The sequence below is a fragment of the Vombatus ursinus genome, unplaced genomic scaffold (genome assembly GCF_900497805.2).
Source record: "Vombatus ursinus unplaced genomic scaffold, bare-nosed wombat genome assembly UNPS02015255.1, whole genome shotgun sequence".
Taxonomy (NCBI): Eukaryota; Metazoa; Chordata; class Mammalia; order Diprotodontia; family Vombatidae; genus Vombatus; species Vombatus ursinus.
The window spans coordinates 10,633,670-10,656,481 of NW_020955033.1; the positions used below are offsets into that span (position 1 = coordinate 10,633,670).

The 22,812-nt window shown below is 36.8% G+C and overlaps 1 protein-coding gene across 4 annotated transcripts in view; it reads left to right on the forward strand.

The window, feature by feature from the left end:
• Positions 1-22,812, forward strand: part of LOC114031875 (nucleolar protein 4) — a 427,691-nt gene that overhangs the window by 269,827 nt on the left and 135,052 nt on the right. The window lies entirely within an intron of this gene.

A 22,812-nucleotide genomic window follows, 5' to 3' on the forward strand; every position in this document is an offset into this window, starting at 1 on the left:
GAAGAAGGTCGAAAGATTCTATTTATGGATATTTTCATTACCTTATTTATATATTAATTATAAGTCTGACTTTTTGAAATTTCCAAATGCTTAACAACTATAACAAGAATTGAAGTTTGGCAGTGATTTTGTACATCTCACTCTACTGATTTAACTTAACACTCCAGCTCTAATTTGCAACATGATTAAATTTTCTTGATGAATGCAAGTTTTTAGTAGTGAGACATTTAAGTTGTTTCTCAGCTTGAAATAGCTCTTTACATATCAGTGTAATGTCTTACACTGGATTTACTCTAGGCTCTGTCAGTGCATCCTGAGTTCTTAGTCAAAATTGTCTCCTCACTTGCTTTAGGGCATTTGTTTTATCCCTTTGTAAGTCATTCACGCAGACACCATCAGACACTAGGCTCTTTTGCCTGAGCTACACACCTATTAGTTACTTTAGTAAATACTCAAATATCCTTTATGGAAGAAGTCTTAAGGTAGAGACATATCAAATAAACTGGCTAACATCTCTAACATGATCTGAATCATATTGTTATCTTTGGGTATACTAAGACAATTTAACTAATTTAAAGTTGTCATTGAAATGAAAATGTCTTCTACTTTCTTTTTTTTTTTTTTTTTTGCGTGAGGCAATCGGGGTTAAATGACTTGCCCAAGGTCCCAACAGCTAGTACGTGTCAAGTGTTTGGTCTGAGGCCGGATTTGAACTCAGGTCCTCCTGACTTCAGGACTGGTGTTCTATCCACTGTGCCACCTAGCTACCCCTCTACTTTCAGTTTAATGAAGAAAAAATATTTGCACAGAGATGTGTGTGTGTATGTGTTTACGTATATGCATGCATGTTGTATATATTCCACATACACATGCGTGCGTGCGTGTATATGTGTGTGTGTGTGTGTGTGTGCATAACAGACCATCCTGGCCCCCACTGCCTGAAGATCAGGTATGGTATGTTTTTACTTCTCCCCAGAGTTCTCTAGTATCTCAAGGAGATTTGCCCCCGCTCCCAGTGTCTGGGCTCTCTACAAATGACTCCTGCCCCCACTAATATTGTTGTCTGAGTTGTAAGGAGTGGTCCCTTGCACCCTAGTTCCATTAGCCCCTATAGTCAGATTAGCTTTTACAAAGTAATATTTACTTCAAAAGGTGTGATCACAAATATTATAAACTTCCCCAACACGTCGGAGATGCCCTCTCACTTTTGGCCTACCTAAATTTCTAGAGAGGGAAAAGGGATTAGGTTCATAGTTTAGCTTTGTTCTTATGGAGCACAGTCCCATTTCTAAGTCTAAAGTCCACCTTGGGTTCAAGTCTCAGGCCCTCTGGCTTCTCAAGGCTTCCATGTTGGACTGACTGGCTTTACTATCCTGACTTCAATCTTGGCTCCAAGATCATCATGTCTTAAATCCTGAGTCTGTGGGGATCACTTCCAGCACCTGAAACTGAGGAGCCCAAACAACACAAAACAGAATAAACACCTCAGGCCCATTTCTTGGAGCCAGGGTGAAAAAGAGAGAGCTGGAGAAGGAAGTTCCTTCTCTCTCACCAGTTCAGTTTATGGTGCCCATGCTGCAGGTGAATTATAATCTTCACCCTCTCCACGTGGCAGATAAGAGTGGATGAAAAAGAGCAGCAGAAAGAGTGGTCAAAAAGAGAAGGGACAACTGGCTCGGTTTCACCAGTTTTAAAGACACAGGGAGCCAATCAAAGGAGGCTACCCTCATCTACCCCACATGTGAGAAGATGCAGTGGCCTCCACATTAGGCAATCTGAACATTCTTCAAAGGCTTCTCAAGGACCCTTCCATGTTATGCAAGTTAGGTAGGCCAGACAAGCCTGGGTTACATACATACACACGAATACTTACATACCTACACACATGTGTATATATTTATACATATATATACATATTGCATTTATATGTGTACGTATATATTTATTGTTGTTCAGTCATATCCATGTCTTCATGAGGTTTTCTTGACAGAGATACTAGAATGGTTTGCCACTTCCTTCTCCAGCTCATTTTACAAATGAGGAAACTGAGGCAAATGGGTTTAAGTGTCTTGCCCAAGGTCACATTGCTAGTAAGTATCTTGAGGCCAGATTTGAATTCACAAAGATGAGCCTTCCCTAGGTCAGGAAATTCACTTTAATACTGCAGGTTGACACATCCTCTCTAACTTATTACTTATTGTCTTAGTTACCTAAAGCATGGAGAGGTTAAGAAAATGATTTGTCCAGGCAGGGCCTCACAAACAGTATGTCTCAGAGGCAGGACTTTAATGGAAGGTTCTCTGTCTACTACTCCATGTTCTCTTTCTCTTTGTCTCATTGTCTCTCTCTGTCTCTGTCTCTCTGTCTCTGTCTGTCTGTCTCTCTCCCTCTCTCTCTCTCTTTCTCTCTTTGTCTGTCTGTCTGTCTGTCTCTCTTCCCTACTTTGCCCTCTTTATTTTCCATTTCATTCCTTTTTCCAGTCCAGGCATAGAAGAAAGAGAGGGAGAAGGAAGGGAGGGAGGGAGGGAGGAAAGTTGGTTAATTATAAGGTTTAAATCCACCTTGATAGAAAATTGGAATGAAGAAGCAGATTTTTGGACAATACCTGAATTTCACTCTCTGACCTGGGGATATAGAAAATTTTGGCTTTATGTATCCCAAAGATATCAATAAAAATAACTTTTTCACACTTCTTCTTGATAACCTTGGGAAATAACTGGGACTTAGCTGTTCCTTTTATCCACTTCAATTTGACACAGAGGTGGAAAACTTACTTATCTAATGCTTACAGATTTCTATCTTTGTAACTCTCTGACTGGGTTGTTGTGATGTATTCTGAAATTGGAGCTGCCCTTACATTCTCCAAATTCTCAACTTGATCTGACATAGACAAGAGTGATCTGCTTTCGTATAAATTAGACCTAAATGGGTTATCTCATTTCCAAATCAAAAACTCAAGTTGGGCTTCTGTTTACTTTGATATGAAATTTTGAGATTTTAATTGTAATCTGTAATCCTCTTTATGGTACAAATCTTCAGGGCCATGAATAACTCCTCTCTATGTATATTCCATTCTTTCACCACGACAGAACATTCCTGCCATCTTTTCCTATGTAATAGGAAGCACAGTTTGTGTGTGTGTGTGTGTGTGTGTATGTGCAGCCATTCATTCATTCTTTCATTTACATAGAAAACATGTATTAAGCACATTCTTAACTGTGTAGGCATAAAACTAAACCCTGTAAGAAAAGATATAAACAAATGTGTGATGGTATGATGTAGACCCAAAGATGACAAAATTCAAAGATGGCATAGGGTTGGTAAGGAATAGCTTTATCAAGGTAGTCTTGATTTGAGCTTTGAACAAAATATAGGATTTGGGTTTTTCAGACTAAGACTAAATGGAAGACATTCGAGAGAGAAATAACAGGATGAAGGAGGGTGAAACATCAGCATCGTATATTAGAAGAAATGTAAGAAGACTGATGTGGTTGAAACAAGAAGCTATGTTAAGTGCTAGCAAGATGAAATTAGGGAAAATAATATATGACCAGTTGATAGAAAGTCCAGAATTCCAGTAGTTTGGACAGAGTTCTGATGGACAAAAAGGAGCCCTGGTAAGTTTTTTAGCAGGTGGTAAGGTAGAGAAAATTATGTTTTAGGAAGATGAGTCTTGGCATTGTGTTACAAGATAGACTTAAGCAGGGAGCCAGCCAGAGTGCTAACGAAACAATTGAAGTGTAAGGTATTGAGTTAGAGGATGAGAGAGTGGAATGACTGAAAGGAAAAGCCATGGCAAAGGAAGATATAGATAAATTGGAAATTGATTTATTGGAGCTGGGGAATGAGATTTAGAGAGCGGTATCAGAGTCAAATATAAGTTCAAGGTTATGAATCTGAGGGATGGTGGTAATATTGGTTGCATTCAATATTGGTCCCATGGAAAATTTTGAAGGAGACAGATTTGTCTTTGAAACTTTAAAATTGCTTCTTTTACAATTTGAACTTGTCCCCTGCCTAAAGTGCTTCAGAGATTCTTAAAACTAAGAATCTGGCCTGTATTAGCCCCAAGACTAGAAGGTAAACCCTGCTAAGTCCCTGGATTGTGGAACCACACTATTAGTTAACATTACCATGTTCGAACATCTATAATTCTTAGAAATGTCTTCCAGCATAATGTTATCCAAACTTTATATGGTGAAAACACCCTCACCTTTTTTTCTCCCCTACAAAAATGTCTTATCCCCCATGCTTTGCCTGAAGTATTCTACACTGATAATTTTCTTACCTGACAAAACACACTTCTGACACCTCCTGGCTATGTGACCCTGGGCAAAACAACTATCTAAGACAAGACAATAAACTGCAGAGGAGGGGGCAACCTACATTGTTATAGAGAATTTCCTCACCTGGGAGTTCCTTATATCAGCGAAGTCACAGGTCCAGTCCCTAGTCCTCAGCATTTGATTCCAATAAAATTAAGTTTATTGTAATTTTAGAATAATATACAAACAAATGCTAATCATATAATAAAATCCCATAAAACAAGTGTTTAACTACATTTACATTGACTTATAAAATTGTAGGTATCATAGATTTAAAGATTGTCTTTTAGGTCATTTTACAGTTGAGGAAAATGAGGCCAAGAGGTTAAGTGATTATCCCAGGGACATTCAAGTAATAAGTTCAGTATTAGGATTTGAATTTAGCTCTTCTGACTTTTATATCCAACACTCTCACATTGAAAGTGCCTTCAATGAGTTTTTTCAGCTAGATGTTAGTCAATTCTACTTAGGCGATAATAACTTTTTCCTAAGAGGTTAAAAGAAAGTCACCTCATAATTCAGATGTGGAATGTATTGAAGGCCCAATTTCAAAATGGTAACATTTTAAAACACTAGACCGGGAACTGTGATGTTTTAGGAACTCAACCCATCTACTTTTTTTTTCATTCTGATGAATTGTAATTCAGAACTCTTCATAGTCAGGAATGAGTAGAGGCCAGGAGCCAAGGTGCAGAGCAAGCAGTCAGTCACTGCAGCTCCCATACTCAACTGCAAAGTGCCATAAAAATAGCACCCCAGAACAAACCTAGAACAGTAGAGCCAGTAGAAAGATGGGGTAGAGCAGTCTTTCAGCCAGGGAGACTTGGAAGATCAGCAAGAAAGGTCCATCTCACTCAGGTAAAAGGGGAGAGCATTCCAGGACAGGAGGCATCCCAGTAAGCTAGCAGCAAGCCCCACCTCAGCAAACAGCAGGAGATTCTGAGCCCCATTGTAGTGGAGCAGGCAAACGCTAACATCAGGACCCTCCACATGCCTCAGAATAGGTAAAGGGAACAGCAGACTCCAGTTCTGAGAACCACCACATGCTTCAGTGTAGCCCTGGGTAGGTGGACATCCTCTAAGGACCACACCTCCGCTTGCTTCAGTTGTAGCCATGGGAAAACATGGAAGAACTCCACCGAACCTCAGCACTTGCCAGACATCACCCCTAGGATGCCAGCTCAGCACAGGGCAAGCTGCCAGACCCCTACATGCTCCAGTAGTGCCAGCCACCACCCACCACACACCCTCAACACAGCACCAGACACGAGCGTCCCCCATAGGCCTCAGAGCAACATCAGTGTAGGCAACAGGGAAACAGCCAAAGCCTGCAGCCACTGATACAAGAAGCCTGAGACAGAGTCCCTTCCACCCTGGGAGCAGAGATCAAATTTAAAAGAAAGGGGAACCCCACCCAAAAAAAAAAGAAGAGCAAAAAACAGCAAAAAAAAAAAAAAGAATCTGACCATAGAAAGTTATTATGGTGACTTAGAAGAGGACAACAATGTTAAAACACCTATGGGCACAACCCCAGAGAAAAGTGGGAAGTGGTCTCAAGCCCAGAAACATAGAAGAACTCAAAAAGGAGCTTAAAAATCATATAAGAGGGGTAGAAGAAAACAATTGGGAAAAGAAATGCGAATGATGCAAGAGAATTATGAAAAAAGAGTTAACAGCTTGGAAAAATGCTTAAAAAGTAGAATTGGCCAAATGGAAAAGTAAACACAAAAATCCACTGAAGAAAACAACTCCTTAAAGAGTGCAATTGGTCAAATGGAAAAGAAAATACAAAAGCTAATTGAGGAAAACAACACCTTAAAAGTTAGAATTGGGCAAGTGGAAGCTAATGACTCAATTAGACATCATGAATCAATCAAACAAATTCTAAAGAATGAAAAAAAGTAAGAATATGTAAAATATCTCATGGGACAAACAATTGACCTGGAAAATATAACCAGGACAGACAATATCAGAAGCAAACAAAACCAATGCAACCAAGATTAGAAGGAAAACAGAAAGCTGGAAAACAATCTTTGCAGTAAATGTCTCTGATAAAGGCCTCATTTCTCAAATATATAGGAAAACTGAGCCAAATTTATGAGAATACAAGCCATTTCCCAATTGATAAATGGTCAAAGGATATGAACAGGCAATTTTTAGATGAAGAAATCAAAGATCTCTATAGGAATATGAAGAAGTGCTCTAAATCACTTTTGATTAGAGAAATGCAAATTAAAACAAGTCTGAAATGCCACCTCATACCAATCAGATCAGCAAATATGACAAAAAAGGAAAATGATAAATGTTGGAGAGGATATAGGAAAATTGGGACACTAATGCATTGTTGGTGGAATTGAGAACTGATCCAACCATTATGGAGAGCAATTTGGATTATACCCAAAGGGCAACCAAACTGTGCATGCCCCTTGATCCAACAAAACCACTACCATGTCTGTATCACAAAGAGATAATAAAAAAGAACCAGCATGTGCAAAAATATTTAGAGCAGCCCTATTAGTGGTAGCAAAATATTGGAAATTGAGGGGATGCCCATCAGTTGGGGAATGGCCGAATGAGCTGTGATATATGAATGTAATGGAATGTTGTTGTGCAATAAGAAATGACGAACAGGAACATTTCCAAAAAAAACAAACAAACCTGGAAAGACTTGTACAAACTGATGCAAAGTGAAATGAGCAGAACCAGCAAAAGACTATATACAGTATTAGCAACATCATGTGATGATCAACTATGAATGACTCAGCTTTTCTCAGCAGCACAATGATCCAAAACAAATACAAAGGACTCATGAAGAAAAATGCTATCCATATCCAAACAAAGAACTGATGGACTCTGAATGCAGATTGAAGCTTTTTTTTTTCACTTACTTTATTCTTTCTCTGGAGTTTTTTGCTTTGATCTGTTTCTTCTTCCACAATTGTGTTTCTTTCACATACGAAAATATGTTTTACGTGATAGCATATGAATAAACTATATTAAATTGCCTACCATTGTCAGAAGAGGGGTGGGAAGGGAGGGAGGGAGAAAAATTTGGCACTCAAAATCTTGTGAAAATGAATGCTAAAAATTTTTCTTGATAAGTAATTGTGAGAAAAAATAAAATACTACTTAAAGAAAAAAAGGGAATGAGTAGAGGCCCAGATCTTTTAACATCACTATGATATAGAGACTGGGGAAACCTAAGAACAATGAGGATAGACCTTGACTGACTTTTAAAAAATTTTTTTAAATTGATACTTTATTATTCATCACCATCACTTCCTATTGTGTCCCATGTCTCTAAGAGAACACAGAAGTACAATTAAGCAAAACAAATAAACATGTGTCTGAAAATATTTGCCTCATTTTACATGTAAATTCTACTAGCTCTCTGCCAAGAAAAGGGAGGTGTGATCCAACATCATCCTTTGAAAGCATGGAATTAGTCATTGCTTTCATCAGAGTTCTGATGTCTGTCAATGCTGTTTTCTTTTACATTATTGTGGTCACTGAAAAAATGTGGAACACATGATAAATGTGTGGGCCCATGCTTCATGACACAGAACAACAGAATGGTACAGTAGATCACATGCTAAATGTGGACTTGGGAAGACCTTAGTTCAAATCCAGCTTATTAGTTATTAGAAACTTATTAGTTGTGTGACCCTGGAGAAGTCATTTAACCTCTCCAGCCTCAGTCTCCTCATCTACAAAATAGTAATAATAATAGCACCTACCTTTTAGGTGATAATGTTTTTAAACCACTTTGAAAACCATATGTAAATGTTATTATTATTATTATTTTTACTTTGCATTCAACTCTTGATATTTTTCATCCAGTCCTTTATAATGAGTAGGGAAATGCTAGGGAAAAAATGAAACATTGGGTTGGTAAATATCTAGAAAAGGAAGCAGTGATTATAAAATGCCAGCATTATTTCACCTGGAACAAGTCATTACAGACTAACTACATTTGTTTTTTTGACAGGGTTCATAAACTAGTAGATGAGAAGAGTACTATGGAAATAGCTTATGTAAATTTTAGCAAAACTTTTTATAATATATTGCATGCTATGTGGAGAGATACAAATTAGACTAGGGGTTGATTCTTAATTCTTTTATGTCATGGACACCTTTGACTATGGAATGGAATGTGTGATAAAGGTCACAACCCATGTATATTTATCCAGTGCAATTCCCTTTGTCCTACCCAAAGGGTTCTTAGACTTCTGAAGCCTAAGAACCTTTAATCATAATAATGTTTTTGAATGCATAAAATAAAATGCAGAAGATCACAAAGGAAACCAATTATATTGGAACACAGTTATAAAATATATGTATGTATTTTATGTATATGATAACACATACACATAAATATATGTAATAAATATAACATTTATTTATTTAAATTGTGGGCTCTCTTGAAATTTATTCAAGGTCCCCTTGCAGGGGTGGGTGGGAGAGTGTGGATGCCAGGTTAAGAAGCCCAAGATTGTTTAGATGCTATTTCAAGAGATAGATTCAGAATTGGCTGGTTATGTAGGCTCAGAGTGGTAGTTAATAGTTTACATATATTAAGATGGAGAGGCATAGATAGACAGCACTTCTGAAAAGGGGGGTGGGTGGGATTGGTGGACTGCAAGCTCCGTATATGAGTCACCTGTAGGATGTGGCAGCCAAAAAACTCATGCCGTCTTGGCTACATTAGGAAGCACGTTTATTGTTGTTGTTCAATTGTTTCGATCAGGTTCATCTCTTCACGACCCCATTTGGGATTTTCTTGGCAAAAGTACTGGAGTGATTTGCCATTTCCTTCCCAGTTCATTTTATAGATGAGGAAACTAAGTCAAGTGGGTCAGGAAACAGGATCAAGTGACTTGCCCACAGTCACAAAGCTAATAAGTGTCTGAGTCCAGATCTGAACTCAGGAAGTTGAGTCTTCCTGACTTCAGGCCCAGGACTCTATTCACTGTGCCACCTAGCTGCCCTTGAGGACATAGCTTACAGTGATGAAGGAATGATAACTCCACTGAACACTGCATATATCACTTGGAGTATTGTGCTCAGTTCTGGACAATATGATTTAAGAAGGATATTGATAAACTTGAGAGAGTCAGGAGAAGGGCAACAAGGAATGGTGAAAGGCCTTGATTCTATGTCACGTGAGCATCAGTGGGCAAAACTAGACATGTTTAACCTGAAAAAAGAGGAGACTCATAGGAACACAGCATAGCTTTGTTCAAGTATTTGAAGGGCTATCATATGGAAGAAGACTGGATTTGTTTTGTTTGGCTCAAGAGGGCCAAACCTGGAGCATTTGGTAGACTTACAAAGAAGAAAGTTTAGGCTTTATGTTGGGGGTAAAAACTTCTTAACCATTAGAATTCTCCAAAAATTGAATGGATTATTTTATCCATTTGTTCCCATTCTGTAGTTGTAGTCAGTGCACACTTATGACTCTGCTTTTTTTTTTTCACTTTTGTATTATTTTATAAACATATTATCATGTTTATTTATAGTCCTTATAATAATCTCTTAATTTCTTTCTTTTTTTTTAAATTTTTGTTTGTTTGTTTTTGGAGGCAATGAAGGTTAAGTGACTTATCCAGGGTCACAAAAGTATCTGAGACCAGATTTGAACTCAGGCCCTCTTGACTTCAAGTCCCATGCTCTATCCACTGCACCACCTAGCTGCCCCTGTCTTAATTTCACTATAATATTCAATCACACTAATATATCACCATTAATTTAGTTATTCTGCCATTGTTAGATGATGACAATTAATACTACAAATAAAAAAGAGAGCTATTTTTTCATGTAATAATACCCAGGGTATATTTCTAACATTAGAATTATGAAGTCACAGTATATTATTATTTTTATAATATTTAATGAATTCTGTCATATTACTTGTCAAAAAGATTCTACTGATTTTCAGTTCCACCATCAACAAATGTACCCATTCCTCTGAAACTCCATCAGCTTTGAGTTTTATTTTTTATTATTTGTGCCAATTTGATATTAACCTCTCATTATGGTCCAATAAACTAAGACAACCAGCCCAAGAAAGTATTCTTTTATGATGGTCTGGCATTTAGCAATGTTTCATTTAAACCTCAGTCATCAGTTAAAAACAAAACAAACAAAAAATATCAATGTTTGGAAATGAAAAAAAAAAAAAAGATATATGTATCCAAACCCCAGCCAATCCTCAGGTGCCATAAAATTGTCAGTATGTGCAATCAGTAAACTGGATGACATAGAAAGTATTTGACTTCTCCTGGTGATAAGAAAGTAACTAACATACCCAGAAGCAATCTATACACATTTCAAAGTGATTGGCATATCTAGAAACTGAATGAAATGCTCAACATTGATGCAGATTTGGAAGGCATAATTACTTAGTTGGCAATTCATTCAAATAGTGCAGTCAGAAAGTTAGGGTATACTAAGCAGTCTGAATGTTGCGCGTTATACTTGAAGGTAACATAAATCATTCAATTTTGACGTATCTAATAGTATACCACTAAAAGTAATTATCTGAGTAGATTGTTAAAAAGCTTGAAATGTGGCACATAATAAGGGTGACCTGACTGTCAGAATGATTGTATTCAGCCATGAAGATATAAAAGCCTCTTCATTACTGTCCATTATAAGCAAACATCAGATGCCAAATCTTGCCATTCCTGCCTCCACAACATCTCTCACATCTAGTTCCTTCTCTTTGCACACACCGCCACCACCTAAATTCAGGACTTCATTACCTAGATATTGCAATGACCTCTAATTGGTCTCCCTGCCTCAAGTCTCTTTCCACTACAATCCATATCTCATGCAGCTGCCAAAGTAATTTTCCTTAGACATAGACCCGACTATGTCACTCCCCTACTCAGTAAATTCCAGCAGCTCCCCATTGCCTTAAGGGTAATATATGAAATCCTCTTGATTTGATTGCCCTTCACAACCTGACCCCAACCTATCTTTCCAGCATCATCGTACATCACTCCTCTTACCACACAATGGTCCTGCCAAACTAAGTCTCTCTTTGTTCCTTACATTCCTCACTCCAACCCCCATCACCTTGCCTTCGCACTAGTCATTGATGTTCAGTCTCACTTCATCTCTGTCCTTTAGAATAATTTTCTTCCTTTAAGCCAGCTTACGTACCATCTTTTGCATGATGCCTTTCCTCATCATCTGAACAATTAATGCCTTCTGTCCCAGACTACCTTGTATTTAACTGCCTTGTATATAATTATATATATGTACATGTATACATATATATGTATATATATACATATATATTTATATTTATATGTATGGTGTCTCTCCCAAAAGAATGAAAGCTCCTTGAGAAAAGGGATTGATGTTTTTTGTGTATTTTCATCCCCAGTACCTCACACAGTGCCATGCACAAAGCAGACATTTAAGAAATACTTGGAAATTAATTGATTGATACCAGACTTGATATAAATTTCAGTGTGTGAATCTAAGCTACTGAGATTTAAGTCAGTCTTGAGTATATGTAATGTCCTCTAAAATGTGACGTCATTTTGATTCTCTTCATTTTCATTTCCTTCTTCATTTATTTCTGCTTCAATAATACTATAAGATTGTTGAAGAGCAAAAGCTATCCTAATTTTCAAAAATCTAGAAAAGAGTGTTGTCTGCGTATTTTAGATAGGTGAGCTTGAATTTGAATCTCAGCTAAATTGCTTAAAAGAGCCAGGGTTTTGCATTGTATTCTGAGCCTTCTCCAGTCATCCTGATGAATATCTGGCCACCGGACCCAGATGGCTCTGGAGGAGAAAGTGAGGCTGGTGACCTTGCACAGCCCTCCCTCACTCAAATCAAAGTCAATTGCAAGTCATATCATCATCTCCCTGATGTCATGGTCCTCTTCAAGAACGAAGGACAAACACAATCTGTGAGTAGTCCAAGCTGCCTGAATGGGAACCTAGCTGGCCAGTTCCAGTTGGGCCCTCTTGGCTCAGAGTGAATGTCAAGAGTAACTGTTTCTCTTTTGGCCAGCAACCCTGAGGGTCTTCCCCTCCCAGCTGGATTTTTTTTTTTATTAAAGGAGCCATCCCTTGACTCACTTCCTAAAGAGGCCTATTCATTGAATGAGCTTTGTCTCACTCAAAGTGAAAACCTGAAAAGACCTTAGCTTAAAAAGGCCAAGGTCTCCCATTGCATCCGGAGCCTCCTCCACTTGTCCTGATGAGTATCTGGCCATTGGACACAGATGGTTCTGGAGGAGAAAGTGACTGGTGACCTTGCACAGCCCTCCCTCACTCAAATCAAAGTCAATTGCAAGACATGTCATCATCTCCCTGATGTCATGGTCCTCTTCAAGAATGAAGGACAGACACAACAACCTGTATGAACATATTTTTAAAGGGACAGTTAGTGAGCATCTAGAAAAGGAAAAAGGAAGTGGTAGTCACCAAGAGTCAACATGGCTTCATCAAAGACAGACCATGTTAAATTGACCTCATTTCCTTTTTGACAGAGTTATGAGGATATAATTTACCTAGATTTTTGGCAATGCATTTGACAAAGTCCCTCATGCTCTTCTTGTGAACAAGATGGAGAGGTACAGGCAAGATGATAGAATAGATGGATTCACAGCATTACCTCAGAGATAACCTAGTCCATTTTGTACTAGAAACAGAACCCCCTCTATAATCTTTTCAACATGCGCTTATCCAGCTTTTGTTGAAGACCAAATGTAAGGGGGAACCGACTGCCTACCAAAGCAATTCATTTCAGTTTTCAATAGCTGTAATGATCAAGAAATCTTTCTCTACAATAAACTTAAATCTATCTTTCTACAACTTCTACTCATTGTTCTCATGAAGGCTACTGAAGCGGGGGGCTGTGGAGTGCTTAGAGCTTGGTCAGATGTCAAAGATGCCAAGGTCATCCACTGCATTCTGGGCCATCACCAGTCATCCTGACTTCCAATATGACACTGGACTTTAATGACTCTGGAAAGGAGAATGAGGCTGACTTTATCCAATCCTGCCTCACTTAAATCCAATTCATTTTCAAGTCAGGACATACCCAATTATGTCATTGGTCCTCTTCAAAAATGAAAGAGGCACAACAACAACATCTTTCTGGGGCCATATATAACAAGCCTAAATCTTCTTTTAGTGACAACCCTTTATTCAGTACAATTAAAATGGTTAAATGACTGTGCCCAATTTTGGAAAGAAGCTTCTTGTGGAGAGCACCAATGATACCAATCCATTCTGTGCCATTTGTTATTTTTGTGATGGATTTGGACAAAGACATAGATAACATGCTCCTGAAATATGCAGAGGACATGAAACACAGAGGAATCTGCATCATGGAAAGCAAAGAGGAGCTTTGAGAACATGTCCTATGAGAAGTAGTTGAAAGAACTAGGAATGTCTGGTTTGGTGATGAGAAGACTTTAGGCTGGTGGTGGAGGATGGTGTGTGGTATGATAGTCATCTTCAAATATTTGAATGCTATCACATAGAAAAGGAATCATATTCATTTTTCTTGGCCTGAGAGTGAGCTCACGAAACAATGGGTAGAAATTACAAAGAAATAGGTTTAGATTTGATAATAAGGAAAAAGTTTCTAATAATTGGAACTATCTCAAACCATGCCTAATATATAGTAGTAGGCACTTAATAAAAGTTTTTTTTTTTCTTTAATTCACTCATTGGCAAGCCAGCTGGCTAAAGTAATTAGGCATCCTGAGGGAGAGGCAGCATGTGTCAGTCATGTCAAGATACAACCTCCACTCTTAGACTCTGATAGTGACAGCCAAGGACCCTGACCCAAAGAGCCTTAGGAAAACACCTGCTTCTAGCACCTCCTCCATAGCCATCACTGAGGACAGAAATCATTATGGAGAAGGGACTCACATTTCTCACCACCACCACTTGTCAACTGCTTAACAAATGCCACCAGTAGTTAGATAGGCGCCAGAACCCTTGGAGGGGCAATATCCTCTAGACCACTGGTCCTGCATCTAGGTTAGGTCATCATCCAGGGAAGCAATCCCTGTGGAGAAGAGGCCAACTATTCCCCAAAACTGCAAGCCACCTGCAAAATACAGATCAGGGAGGCAAGACTAGATGAATCAGTGGAATACGCAGAGAAAGAAAGACCATATGCTAAAGTGATCCCTGCCACTTTGACATGCATCACCCCCAAGACCCTGAACCTAGGAACCTTGAGAATGTACCCAAGTCCTCAGTTATCACCCTGGGAAGCAATTCTTGTGGAGATGAATCCTGACAACTGCTCCCGCAGGTACTACAGCCACAGCTAGTGGAGATCCTGAAAGAAAAGCCCTTGCGCTCAGTTGTTGGCAGTGTCAAGTGGTTCAATATAAAAAAAAAAAAACTGACATGGTTTTACCAGTCAAACTGATACTAAAGAAGACGCATGAACATCTGCTTTGATAAGGATCAATGGACTTTTCCATCTGTCTTGCCACTGAAATTTTCCATATGTGTTGGTTTCCTCATTAGAATGTGGGCTCCATGAGAGCAGATACTATATTACTTTACTATTTATATCCCCAGATTTCGGTACAGTGCTGTACATGTAGTAAATACTTACTAAATGTTTCATTCATTCATTGTGGGATGCACTATCTCTGGAAGTACTGAGCTCCTCTCACTAGTCTTTTTTTTTTTTAATCGTCAGTTCCAAATTCTCTCCTTCCCTTCAACCCTGCTTCCCCTATTAAGAAGGCAAGAAATAAGATACCCATTATTCACATGAAGTCATGTAAACCATATTTCCACACTGAAGAAAAAACTGAGAAAAAGAAAGGAGGAAATAGATTTTAATCTGTATTCTGAGTCCGTCAGTTCTCTATCTAGAAGTGGATAACATTTTTTATCATGAGTCCTTTGAAGTTGTGGGGTGTATCATTGTTTTGATAAGTTACTAATTCTTTTGGGCAGCTAGGTAGTGCAGTGGAGTGTTGGGCAATTAATATTTTTCTAATTATTTAGATCTGTCTTTATCTGTATGAAGAATGTTTTGTAATTGTGTTCATATAGTTCTATGTGTGTCTTGGCAAGTGAACTCCAAATATTTTAAGCTGTCTGCAGTTATTTTAAATGAAATTTACCTATTTCTTCCTGTTGGGTTTTGTAGGTAATATATAGAAATGCTGATGATTTGTGTGGTTTTTTTTAATATCCTGAAATTTTCCTAAAGTTGATAACTGTTTCACTTAGTTTTTAGTTGATTCTCTAAGTATATTATCAAATCATCTGCAAAAAGTGATGGTTTTGTTTCCTTATTGCCTGTGTTGATTTCTTTTTCTTGTCTTATTGCTATGGCTAGCATTTCTAGAACAATATTGAATAATAATAGTGATAATGAATATCTTTGTTCATCTCAAATCTTATTGGAAAGGCTTCTATTTTATCCCCACCAGAGATAATGCTTGCTCTTGGTTTTAGATAGATACTGCTTATCATTTCAAGAAAAACTTCATTTATTCCTATGCTTTCTTTAATGTTTTAAATAGGAATGGATGTTGTATTTTGTTAAGTGCTTTTTCTGCATCTATCTGCATCTAGTCAATTATGCTTGTAGTTTTCATAATATTCAAATAGCCCCGCATTCCTGATATAAATCCCACCTGGTCATTATGGTACATTATTTTTGTCATATCTTGTTGTAATCTCCTTTCTAGTATTTTATTTAAAAATTTTGTATCAATATTCATTAGGGAAATTTGTCTATAATATTCTTTATCTGTGTTGGCTATCCCTGGTTTAGGTATCACAACCATATTTGTGACATAGAAGGAATTTGATAGGACTCCTTCTTTACCTTGACTAGAGATTTTGATAGTAGAATATTATATTCCCAAGTATGAGGAGCATGAAGTTTCCTATATATAGATCGATTGACTACTTACGAGGTGTGATATATTTCTGGACTTTGTATCCATAGTATGACAAAGTGGTTCGCTAGGATCGTGAAACCCACTACTAATTTTCCATGATTTTCCCACTTTGTAGGAACAAGTAACAGCCAGACAATACCAGAAGTACTTAAAGCCTTTGAGATCTTAAATAGGAAGTTTAAAATACTGTGACTTTTCCTAGAAGGCAGGGAATGAAAATTCAGAGGATAGTAAATAATCCAGGTTAGCTGGCATATCCTCCAGAAGTTTGCCCTTTAGATCATCCCAGCTCCTTCTTTCATCTTTAATACATTTGATTCAATAATAATTGACAAGCTTATACTATTATAAACTTGTAATAACTATAGCAAGAAGGCTAAAGCCACAAAATGAGTAGAAACTTGTAAGATAACAAAAAACCCTATTTTTATGTTTTATAGTTTTGTTTGAATGGAAAAAAATGAACAAAGAAGTGATTAAAACACTTGAGATTTGGAAGTAAGTGGAGTGAGGTGAAAAGAGGGTGACCACATCCTCTTAGAGTGACTTAAGATGATTCAAGAGAAGCCAGCTAGCCATCTGATATGTACCCTAGATTTCTGAAAGTGAAAATCACATTTCAGAATAGTCAGAGGAAAGATAATCCACACACTATGAGAAAAGGTATGAGAAATACTCAAAAATGATATGCTGAAGACAGAAACATAAACGCTTTTAATAAGAAAGAAATGAGAATTTTGTTAGAGTCCAATGGGAATTCATCAACCAATTCCCAACAGGGAATTCATCAACCAACTTAGATTTTAAGAAAACATGTACAGAAAGCTATAAGCAAAGGTAGATATCAGAGGATGAATGTAAAAGTGTGAAATGGTTTATCAGAATTGTGCCAGGAATACTAAAGGTCAAAATGAGACTAGGATAATTAGGAGATTTACCAAAAAAAGTGTTTTTTTTAAGATATATTAAACAAAACATAATATTACAGAAGAGTTGGGACAACTTTTCAGAGTAGATGGAGTGTTGATGACTAATGACAGAATGTAGTCAAAGCTGCTAATTTTGCTTTTTTCCTGCCAAGGGCCTTGAACTAGAAAGGATAGAACATAAGTGACTTATAAGGAATTGGTAATCAAGATAAGTAAGGATATAGCAAGAGAACATATTAGTGAATTCAAATTACCTGACCCAGATGACTTATATTCATGGGTTCTGAAAGTACTAGCAAATGTGATTGCTAAGCCACTGTCAGTGACATGTAAAAGTTCATGTAGAATAGGAGATATACCAAAGGACTGGGAAAGATCAAAGGTCTTAATTTTAAAAGTGAGAGAGCGAGAGAGAGAGAAAAGAAGAGAATAAAAGTCTGTAGCCATTGAGTCTGACTAAGATTCCTGGCAAAATTCTAGAAGTTATCATTAAAGAGATGATCATTGAATTTCTAGAGCATGAAGTAGTACTCACAGAGCCATCATGGTTTCGTTAAGAAAAAAAATCATACCAGACTCACTTAATTTTCTCTTTTAGAAAAAAACAGGTTAACTATAGATTGATCAGACAGATGTTATAAATCTAGTTTTCTGTGTGTGTGTGAGTGTGTCTATCTATTTTTTTGCAAGACAATTGGGGTTAAGTGACTTGCCCAGGGTCACACAGCTATTAAGCATCAAATGTCTGAGGCTGGATTTGACTTCAGGTCCTCCTGACTCCAGGGCTGGTGCTCTATTCACTGCACCACCAAGCTGCCCTTCCTTGTATATTTTATAAAGTCCATTCTTGATGTTCTGGTGGAGCCAGCTAGGACACTATTAAAGTAGTTAACTCAGGACAAGAGAAAGGATGGAAGTAGATTAGTTGCAATAGGAATGGAAAAGAAGTGGTAAATGAGTCTGTAATTACAAGTCTGTGATTTTATATTACATCTGCACAAATTTAAATGAGCTGCAGAAGCAAATGAGAGAGCATCTTAGTCTTACAGTTTTGCAGAGAGCAGGGTCAGCTAAATGATATGGTCAGGAGAACATAGACTTTGACCAAAGACCATATGTTTTACAAAATGAATCAAACTGAGGAAGCATCGGTCCCAACCATCCCCCCCTACCCTAACTCATCTGAAGCCCTATAGATACAGATTCCAATAAGTATCTCCACTGATAGGGACCATGAGATGACTTGACACCCTGAGCCTTGAAATGGTGGAAATGAAGAATAGGAAAGAAAATATTAGCTAGCAGAAGTATGCTCTCCAAAGCAGATCTACCCAGTGCACGGGAAATCTCATTATTTTAATATTTCGAGAATATCGGTCTATCACCAAAGATAGCCATCTTTTATTCTCACCGTATGACTTGTTCGCCTTCTTTTCTGGTCAAACATGTCACAGAACCACAGAATTTGAGAATTTAAAGGGACCTCAGCTTCCATGTCGTCCAATACACATATGAAAGGAATACCCACTATAAGATGCCTGAGAAATGGTCCTCCAGCCTCTGCTTGAAGGAAAGAGAACCTTCATGGAGGGAGAATCAACTCTTTTTCGAAGTAGCCCATTCCACTTTTGGACAGAGAAAGTTATGTCCTCAATCGATTTCTCACTTCTCATACGAAAGTCATCATAGGTGTAGACTCCCACAAGTCTGGAGTTAGATGACTTATGTTCAAACTCCAGCTCCACCATTAACTTCAAGTAAATGGAGTAAATGGAGCTAGAACACAGTTTCTTCATATGAAAAATGAAAAAGTTATACTAGATTGCCTCTAGAGCTCTTTTCAGCTACTAATTTATCCTCCTATGATCCTGAGATCTTTAGTTTATTTGTAATTCTAATTATTCCAGTATTATGATGTCCTATGATTCATAGATATAGCACCAGTGGGAGAATGCCAGAGTTGAAGAAAGGGATTTTTTTGGTGATGAAAGGTTTGATATATATATATATGTACTGTGAATTTTGCAAAATACAGTCTGGCCCAATATCCTCTACCAAAAGAATTCTGGTCATTTTTACAGTAATATACATATGTATATATGTATATATATGTGTATATATATATATATATATGAAATATAGATTTGTATATATATACACGTGTGTGTGTGTGTGTGTGTGTGTGTGTGTACTGTGAATTTTGTAAATACAATCTGGTCCAATATCCTCTACCAAAAGAATTCTGGTCATTTTTACAGTAATTGTCCAGGACATTTCTGTTTAGAATGATGGCCGGAGGAACCCAGTTCTCTCATGTTTGTTCTAACAATGATTTAAAAAGAGCATCAGATTGGACAGTGTAAGAAATCCAAAGAGCAACATCAGTAAGTTATTTCATTTATCTCAGGACTGTATAAAAAGACAGCCAGAACCTGTGAGCATTGAACAAAAGTCCTGCTGGAAAATTCAGTAATAACAGGCAGGTAATATAGACTGGAAACCAAGGAAGCTTTGGTGCACCCTACCCAGGGAAGCCTCAGAGTGTATAGAGGGGGCAGCACCCTCACTAATGACAGACAACTGCAAAGCTCTGCCAGAAGAAACTGAAGCCTGTCAGTATTTCAAGAACAGACACACCAGGGGACATGGAAGCCTTTGTCAGGATCCCAGGAAATCAAGGTCAGGACCAAAGAAGGCCTAACCACCCTATTTACCAGGGCAGTAAAGGGTGGAGTCTGGCCTTGGAACAAAGGTCCGGATCAGGAACTGAGACTAGAGATGTGAATAAACAGAAAAACAAACAAACAAACACTGAATGCTATAAAGAAATGTTGAGTTAAATAAATATCCAGGCAATAAATCAAGAAGAATAGAGTAATTCCCCAACAATTACAAACAAAGCCTCAGAGAAAAATTGCCTTTGCTACAAGGATTATAAGAATACCTGGAAGAAATGAAGCAAAATATTTTTATTATAAATTAAATAAGAGCTCTGGAGAGTTAGAAAAAAGGATAAATAGCATAGAAAAGAAAGGGAAAAACTTTACCCAAGTAGTAGACTCTGAAAATTAGAACAGACCAAACAGTACTCAGTGATTCCATGAAAAAATAAGTCTTATTGGAACAGAATCAAAAGATTGAAAAATAGAAGGAAACATAGGATATGTACTTATTTATTAAAAACAAATGACCTGGAAAACAGTTTAAGGAGACACAATTTAAGAATCACTGGATTCCCTGAAAACCTTCCAAGAAAGCCTGGCTATTAAGATATCTTAAGTGAGAGCTGCTCAGATTTATTAGGGCTGCAGGGCAAAGTGAAAATAAAAGATTCCAACAGTCACCATCTGAAAGGTCACCTTCCATACTGAAAACTTTCAGAAATATCATAGTAAAAAACTGGAGTTTCCAGGTAAAAGAAGAGAAAATTTGGTCTCGAAACAACTTTCATCAGTAAAAGAGAGAAGAAACAGAAGAAACTTGGACTTACAACTAAAAAGAAAAACTAGAAAAGCAATTCTTTAAAACCCTGAAGTTAAAAAAAAAAGACATTCTGAAAAACCAAAGAAGAAATTAACAAAATTGAAAGCAAAAAAAAAGAAAACACCTCATTGAATAAATATGATTAGAAACTATTACAATTAAACGAATAAATACAATTAGTTACTTAAAAACTAATAAAGTAAATAGACCATTAGCCAATATGATTTTTAAGAGAGAAAGGCCACATTGCTATTATAAAAAATTAAAAAGTAGAATTCACAATAAGGGAAGAGTAAAAGCGAATTTTGGAGACTATTTTGTTCAGTTAGATACCAACAAAATTGATAATAAATGAAATGACTGAATATTATTAAAAAATACCCAGATTAAAAAGTAGAGTAATTAGAGAATTTAAATAACCTAATGTCACAAAAAGAAAGCAAGAAAGCCATAAGTGAATTGCCAAACAAAATTAGGATCAGATTTTTATAAGTAAATTATATCAAATATTCAAAGAACAATGATTACAATATTACTTAAACTACTTCCAAAAATTGAAAAAAAAGACTCCTACCAAAAACTTTTTATGATACAAATATGGTCCTGATACTTAAACCAAAGACAGACAAAGCAAAGAAAGATAACTATAGCCTAGCATCCCTAATGAATAGTGATGTGAAAACATTGAATAAAATATTAATAGGGGGACTATAGCAACACATTAAAAACAATTATATACAAAACAGGTTAGATTTATACCAAGAATGCAAAGTTTGTTTAGTTAGGAAAACTATTAACATAGTAAATGATATGAATATGTAGACCATAAATAAAAAATACACGATTATATCAAGAGATGTCCAAAAATGCTTTTCACAGAGCATAATAATAAGAGGAAGAATAGCAGTTGAGATTATTTAGCACTTTGTTTTACAAACTTCCTTACAAATGTTATCTCGTTTGACCTTCATCACAATCCATTAAAGGTACTATTATTATCTACAGTTTATAGAAGAGGAAACTAAGCTTACAGAGGCTAAGTGGCTTGCCCATGGCCACACTTGTTATTAAGTTAATATTTAATAAGTTACTGAGTGAGGCAGTATTTGAACCAAGAATAAACTGACTCCAATTCTACTCCAAGTTAATGGTATAGCCACTACGCCAACTAACTACCAATACCCCTCTCCTTAACAAACATTACCAACAACAACACATTAAAAAGCATAGAAACAAATGTACCTTTCCTCAATATGATAGGGAGTATCTACAACTAAGAATCACATTATATGTAACGGAAAAATGTGAAAGGCCTTTCCAATAAAATCAGGAATAAAGGAAGGATATCCATTTTTACCACTACTATTTTATCTGAATCCGTAAATACCAAGGACATGAAAAATTTGAGGGCATAAGCATAGGCAAAGAGGAAACAAAATATCATTTTTCTAGTTAATTTGATGGTCTACTTAAAAAAACTAGAGATTCAATTAAAATGAATTGAAACTATTACCAACATCAGCAAAGTAGTGACATATAAAATTGCCCCCTCACCCCAATGAAAAATTCATTAGCTTTCTTGTAAATTACCAACAAAACTCAGCAGGAAGAAAGAAAGAGAACTACAAATTCCATTCAAAATAACTCCAAAATATACAAAATATTTGGAAGTCTACTTACCAAAACATACACACGAGTTAAATGAAAACAACTACAAAACACTTGTTATAGAAATAAAGACATCTGAATAATTGGAAAGATATTAACCAATCATTGAACCACGCCAAGTCAATAAAAATGACAATATTACCTAAATTAATTTACTTATTCAGTGCCATAGCAATCAAACTACCAAAGGAATACTTTGCAAAATTACAATAAATAATAATAAAATTCAGCTTGAGCAAAATATGAGAATCTCCAAAAAATGAATAAATTAAGAAGAAAGGTGAGCTAGCAGTCCCAGATCTCAAATCGTTCTACAAAGCATAAATCATAGACATGATTTGGTACTGGTTGAAAATTAAAAATATTGATCAGTGAGACAGATTAGGAACACAAGATCCAGAAATCAACAAGCCTTTATTAAGTGCCTATAATGTACCAGGCACTATGCTAAGCACTGGAGAAACAAAGAAAGGCAAAAACCAATCCTTGC